Source organism: Rhinoraja longicauda, unplaced genomic scaffold, assembly GCF_053455715.1.
Source record: "Rhinoraja longicauda isolate Sanriku21f unplaced genomic scaffold, sRhiLon1.1 Scf000056, whole genome shotgun sequence".
Classification (NCBI taxonomy): Eukaryota; Metazoa; Chordata; class Chondrichthyes; order Rajiformes; family Arhynchobatidae; genus Rhinoraja; species Rhinoraja longicauda.
Window position 1 is genome coordinate 738,528 of NW_027601274.1, and position 7,892 is coordinate 746,419.

The window sequence follows — 7,892 nt, forward strand, 5'->3', positions numbered from 1 at the left end:
TCCAGCTCCTCGATGTTAGGCCGCAGTGCGGACGGAGATACGATACGAAAATAAAATCGCATCTCCGTCGAGGTGAGAGATTTAAAAAGGTTTCCCGCAATCCCCCGCCACACTCCACATAAAACAAGCTGAAGAACACGAGACCATACATTTAACACATATTAAAAAAAAACAAAGAAGGAAGGGACAGACAGATTGCTGGCGAGGCAGCCATTGAAGGCCCGTCCGGTAGATATGGATATGGATATCCGTTCAGTGTCCCTCAGTCACTGTGCTCCTCACGACAGGTGACGAGCAAAGACGAGTCGCGTCCTTTGCCACTCTCTCATCAGGGAAAAGCTACAGAAGTGTAAAAACGCACACCTCCAGATTCAGGGGCAGTTTCTGCCCATCTGCTGTCAAACAATTAAAATATCTTACCATAAGTTGAGAGAATTGCTGAACTAGTAACTACCTCTTTGGTGACTCTCGGACTGGCCTCGACCGCACTCTTCTGGCTTTAGCTTGCACGAAACGTTATTCTTGTATCATGTATCCAAACACTGTAAATTGATTTATTGGAATCATGGGTCCAGAGGAGGTTTACAAAAATAGACCCGGCAATGAATGGGTTAACATATGATGAGCTTTTGACGGCACTGGCCCTGAACTCTCTGGAGTTTAGAAGAATGAGGGGGGACCTCATTGAAACGTACAGAACAGTGAAAGGCTTGGACAGAGTGGATGTGGTGTGGATGTTCTCACTCGTGGGAAGAGTCTAGGACTGGAGGTCATTCACTTAGAATTAAATGAGGTCCTCTTATGAAGGAGATGAGGACGAATTTATTTAGTTAGAGGGTGGTGAATCTGTGGTTCCCACTACTAATTTGCGAACCTGTACTATGTCCCTCCATGTACCACGTTCCACCATGTACCATGTTCCATCATGTACCATGTTCCACCATGTACCACGCTCCACCATGCACCACGTTTCACGGTGTATCATGTCCCAGCATGTACCACGTTCCATCATGTACCATGTTCCACCATGTACCACGTTCCACCATGTACAACGTTCCATCATGTACAACGTTCCACCGTGTACCATGTTCCATCATGTACCACGTTCCATGATGTACCATGTCCCACCATGCACTACATTCCACTATGTACCATGTTCCACCATGCACCACGTTCTATCATGGTACATGTATCATCCATCGAACTCAAAGAAAATGTTACAATTAAATTGTAATTTTCGAATGTGATAAATGTAAAACCATAACCTTAAACTTGCACAGATAAGTACAATGAATTCAATTGATATTGGTTTCTACATAAACTGCAATTTGTGCAATTCGCAAATTCAACAATTCCCATGAAAATATAATTCATGGAAAATGAAGGTGCAGCAAATCACCCACCGGGCAGATAATCGAAAACCGGAAGAAGGGTTCCGACCCGATGCGCCACCAAATGTTCTCTTCTCCAGAGATGCTGCCTGACTCGTTGAGTTCCTTCATCATTTTGAAACTATCTTCGGCATGAACCAGCATCTGCCGTTCCTTCCTACACAGATAATATAACAAGACACACAATGAGAACAATGAAACAGGCTTTTGCCCGATTCGATAGGTTACCTGCGATCCCAAGAGATGCAAGGATTGGATAGTAGATTGCCTAGACCTGTCCACTTGGCGGCTCATGCATGTTTTTGCCGGAAAAGCTGCCTCGATGGACGTCTGAGGAACAGTCACTTTCTATCCATTTTAGAACCACCATGGAGAAGGTTAGATTTCATATTTAGCGGCGCCAGTTCCAGCGCTTGCTGGATCATAACATTGGTGGTAACATTGGTTCAACACTTACATTTGTTCATTGCATTACATGTCAAATACTGAAAGCAACAGTGGTTGTGCTGACGACTATCCATCCGGCAACAAATTAACAACGATTTACAATATCACAGAATCAATGCCATCCTTTGATGGATTTAGGGAAAGACCTTTGAATGAGTGCGATGAGCCAGTTCCGAACTTTATGAAAAATGGCGTTCTGGTTGGAAAATCCGCGAAATTGAAAATATGACAGAGTCCAAGATATCACGGCATTAGAACATGCCTGCATCACCGAAGGAGTCATTCGGCCCGTCATGTCCTAGCAGTCATCAATAAGGTTAACTTCTCACAACGCTCAATTTTCTTATTTCGTTTTAGTGTAGAGATCCTTATGATACGTACCAAACTCATTATCAAACGTTACTTAGGGATCCGCCTCTGCTACTAATCCTGGCAATCCCCTTGTTCGATAGTGCAGACCCACACCGGTCACTGCACAGGCATAACATTTTAACTTTGCCATTCCTTCATATTTCAATCATTGTTGCTTGGTTTTTTTGCGTTCTCCCCTTGTTGAAGAATTATATGAGTGGGAGCAATTTTAGTTCAACGCCAGGAAGCAGTGGGATTGATTCATTTTAAGAGAAGAAAGCATCGAATCCTTTTTGTTTCTCTGTCAAATTCTAAGTCAACTTCCATGACCGCTCTTGGATCACAATCTGAATTTCTGGTGTCGATCGTCGTCGCCTGACACTATACTCAATTAATCTAACCATCAAACGATCAAAACATATGACTAAAATAGCGGATATGGAATTTGTGCCTACGGTATAAGCTCTATATTATGCTAATTTTGTTCTACCAAAGGGATACTAAGGACAACGTATGGTGGTCTCTTAGTGTGGTTTAGTTTAGATGAGTTTAGCCTAATTACATTTATTTTAGTTTAATTTATTGCGGAATCCGGCCCTTCGGCCCGCCGAGACCGAGCCGACCAGCGATCCCGCGCAATAACACGTTATCCCGCACAATATCGTTATCGCGTACAATAACACGTCCTACACACATCAGGGACAAATTACAAATGTACCAATTAACCTAAAAACCTGTACGTCATTGGAGTATGGGAGGAGACCGGAGGACCCGGAGAAAACCCACGAAGGTCACGGGGAGAATGTACTAACTCCATGCAGACAGAACCCGCAGTCAGGATCGAACCCGGTTCTCTGGTGCTGTCAGGCAACAACTCTACCGTGACTCTTCCGTGTTGCCGTAAACTACGACAATGAAAACTGCTGCTCACAACCAACAATGACAAACGCGGACGCTGAATAAGATAGAAGCCATTTTAAAATGTCCACAATGAAATTCACGGATGCTATTTCCATATCAGTATTGCCAAGCATAATGCGGGGAACCCAGGCCGCCCTTGCCTTCCGTGCGAATCACTTGCCAAGACACGTGTCTTCCGCTATTTATAGGGTTCTGCTCTGTTTTATTTTGTGTGGCGTTGCCTGGAATGAGATGGGAACACGGAGATGGAATATGTACCAGGACGCCGAATCTACTTCTTACTAATCTGGGAGTGGTTAACTGAGTTTAAGAGACACGAAAGTATCAAAGGTGCTACTTTCTCCTCAGCCTAATATTCCCCACGGAACGGCGTGGAGTTGGTATTAGGGCCTCGGTAACTGATGGGTGCTGCAGCCTGCGGTTTAAGACGGTAACAGCATGTTAAAATTAAGATCATCCAACATTTTTCTCTGTGGTATGCTCCCCTTTAAGATACAGAGGAAATGCTATAGTAACCCATCGGTTTGGGCACGATTTGTCGAGCATTTCCGTCTCCTTTTTTCAGAGATGCGGCTTGACCCGCTGAGTTACCCCAGCATTTTGTGGCTCCTGTTCTCCAGAGATGCTACCTGACCCGCTGAGTCACCCCAGCATTTTTGTGTATATCTTCCGTGTAAACCAACATCTGCAGTTCCTTCCAACACATCCTGTTTATAAAACATGTTCTTACAAATGAAAATGTTTGTGGTATCAATTGTGATAAATTGAGCCAAGCAAATGCGACAAATTCTATCAAGAAATTTCACGGTTTGTTTATTTTAATTTTATCTTTAGCATCACCGGGGAAATTATTAAGAAGCATTTGTGTGATAAGAGTGAAGAGCCTAAAATAACCATTGTATGGATGATAATGCATAGGGAAGGTCAAGCATTTGTGAACATGGTCTTCCACTGTGACCCCTGGTTCCGGACTCCCCCAACATCGGGGACATTCTTCCTGCATATAACCAGTCCAATTCCTTCAGAATTGTATATGTTTTCATAAGGTGCCCTCTTATCCTTCTAAATTCCAGTGAATTCTTCCGTATTTTACTAACCGCGGTATTGTTATAACATCCATTTTCAGGCGGGTTATTTAAAAGCACTTACAATCTCATTTATTGGCGAAATGAATATTTTCTTTACTTCCTCTCTAAACTTATTCCGAGTCACTGTCTAAATAAACGTATTCGTGCAACAACTCAGAAGTAGGAACATATATCCAGTCTCTTGCAGGATATAAACCGGATCACTGTAATCAGTAAAATAATAAATATTGGCAGTCCTATAATACAGGTAATGTGTCGCAAAGGTAAGCCGTAACCAGTAAAATAATAAATATTGGCAATCCTATAACACAGGTAATGTATCGGAAAGGTAAGCCACAACAGTATGAAATTGGCAGATATACTGAAGTGTAAAATGATGGATTTTCTCCGATTTTCTCCCTGTGGGACAGGATTGTTATCAGTCCCTTTATTTTCCTTCAGTGCACGGCAAAACCTGTTGGCCAATATTATATATCTAACGGTCGAAGCATTGAGAAGACAAATAATAAAAAATGGAAGAAAGGGAGTAGCTATCCAACCATAATAAGAAAATGCTTGCCAGACACGTGAGGTGTAAAAGACCGGCCTTATGCGACAGTAACAGGGTAAATGATTCCTTATATACATGGCGTCTAGCACAAAGTACTAGGGGATATTTTTAAACAGCGCAGGATCGCCACGGTGCCGATGATCGCAGTGGCCGTTCTGTTCGTGCAATATCTGGGTTTCATCTTCTGACAAATGTTTGCCAAACCGAGGCATCCGTGTTTGCATAAATGAGTACGGTTTTGGCCCGACAGACGGGAGTAATAGACAGGTAGTTTCCAGGAAGGTAAATGCCAATGATACGATGCAGTATTACGCCGGTGGCTACAACCACAAGATCCGCCGCTGCCATGGCCACGAGGTAGTAAGTGATGCATTTGGTAATTCCGCACTTCCCCCGGTATAGAATCGCGATAGCAGAGACAGGGAAGAGACAGGAGGAAATCTTAAACTTTAATCAATAGATATACACATATTTCAGACATTTTCCATTGCTTTGCTTTCTCCTCGAATGATAACAGATGATTGCGTGGTAGGTGTCATCAGCCTCCAAGAAATCCCGGCCCGAAAGGTTTAGTTTACATTAGTTTATTGTCACGTGTACCGAGGAACAGCGCAAAGAGCTTTTGTTGCGTGGTATCCAGAAAGACAATACACGATTACAATCGAACCATTTACAGTGTATAGATACACGGCGAGGGGATAACGTTTAGTGCGGGGCAATGCCAGTAAAGTCCGAACAAGGAGAGTCCGAGGATCACCAATGATAGTGGCAAAGAGGTACATGTCGTCTGTCCATTCCCTGCACAGATGCTGCCTGACCCAATGAGCTTCTCCAGCACTTGATGTCAATTGTAAACTTTCAAACGTAAATAACCAAAATGAACAAGCTATGAAAAGAAAACAGAAATGAATGGCCAAGCAGCAGACCTTAACATTCTAGAATGGAAACACAGCAACTGAAGATTTTAGCCCGCATGCATCCGCAAGTGTAGTCAAAATCAATGATTTGGATGAGAACATACAGCAAGTTTGCTGATGATACAAAAGTTAGTGGTTTTGCAGATAGTGAAGATAGTTGTGAACGGTTGCAGCAGGATCTGGATCGATGGACTGGATGGGTGGATGGAATTTAATACAGAGAAGTGTGAGGTGCTGCATTTTTGGACGTCGAACAAGGGCAGGACCTATACAATACATGGTCGGCCTCTGAGTTGCGTTGTAGATCAGGGGCATCTAGGAATACAGGTGCATGGTTCCTTGAAGGTCGAGTCGCAGGTAGATAACGTGGTCAAAAATGCTTTTGGCACCTTGTGCTTCATCAGTCAGAGTATCGAGTATAGAAGTTGGGAGGTCATGTTGCAGTTGTAGAAGAAGTTGGTGAGACCGCATTTAGAGTATTGTGTTCCGTTCTGGGCACCATGTTATAGGAAATATATTGTCAAGCTTGAAAGGGTTCAGAAAAGATTTACGAGAATGTAGCCAGGATTAGAGGGTGTGAGCTATAGGGAGAGGTTGAGTAGGCTGGGTCTGTATTTCATGGAGCGCAGGATGATAATGGGATATCTTATACAGGTATACAAAATCATGAGAGGAACAGACCGGGTAGATGCACTGAGTCTCTTTTAGAGTTTAGCGGAATCGAGGACCAGATGACATAGGTTCAAGGTGAACGGAAAAGATAGAATAGGAATCTGAGGGGGAACCTTTCCACACAGAGGGTGGTGGGTGTATGGAACAAGCTGCCAGAGGAGGTTGTTGAGGCTGGGACTATCCCATCGTTTAAGAAACAGTTAGACAGGTACATAGGTAGGACAGGTTTGGAGGAATATGGACCAAGCGCAGGCAAGTAGGACCAAGCGCAGGCAGTGGAACACTGTTGGCCCGTATGGGCGAATTGGGCCGAAGAGCCTGTTTTCACACTGTTTTCACACTATGACTCTATGCCTCTAAAAAAGTGTGGAACATTTTTCTTGTATTTTTGACAGCCACTTTTATTCCACGTTCCCTCGATCTTACCACCGATATGACATAACATTTAAAGGAAAACGCTTGTCAGCTCACATGTCTAAATTATTTTGCAACACTATGAAAACGCGTATCTAATCAATGATGGCGCAGCCTAAGAGTTGCTACCTTACAACGCTTACAGAAAATTCGTGTTCGATTCCGACTAAGGGTGCTGTCTGTACGGAGTTTGTACGTTCTCCCCGTGACCTCCGTGGGTTTTCTCCGACCATATTTCAAAGATATACAGGTTTGTAGGTTAATTCGTTTATTTTACGCAACGTAGGTTAATGAATTATTTTACGCAACTTCCATACAACTGCACGGAGACACCAAGTGTTATGGTCAAACTTACCCGGAATACCAACAACGGCCAGCAAGGGGTAATAAATCGCATAAATCAGGCCGGATGGCGCCTCATGCATTTTCTGTCGGAATACTTCCATATGAAGTGCCTAAATTGTTGTTTTGAACAGAATGTGTGTTTAGAGCACGGAAGGCAATAAATGGATCGGGCAACCCCGGTGGGACAATCGCATCAGCGATGTTAGTTCCACTCATTCGCACAAACAAACTGAGAATAGACACTAAATGTTGTAGTAACTCAGCGGCAAAGACAGAATGGGTGACGTTACGGGTACACCCTCGGATACACCCTTCCTCAGATGGAAAGTCAGGGGAAAGGGAAACGAGGGATAACAAATGTCCTTTAAATAGACGGTGAAGTAGAGAGATATAGAACACAAGAATGATATATATGCAAAAAAAGCAACGATGATAAAGGAAACAGGCCATTTTTAGTTGTTTGCTAAGTGAGAAGGAGAAGTTGGTGCGAACTGGGTTGAGGAAGTTTCTCTAATGCTGATGGCATTTTAAAGTTCTTAAGGGAGGCACGATGGAAAAACATAACCACACATTGACCGTGCCTCCAATAAATTATCCGATTGATAATCCTGAAACCTAGGTTAACAATTCAGCATTAATGCAAGTTAATGCAGGCTACTATGGAATTTAAATTGCCATGTGTCCACATGACTCCGGGCCTTTCAGTGCAATTTCAACGGCAAAATAGTTGCAATATAACTTCTGCACTAAATCCATCAAAAAGAAAACTTGGTGGACACACAACACTGACGACAGC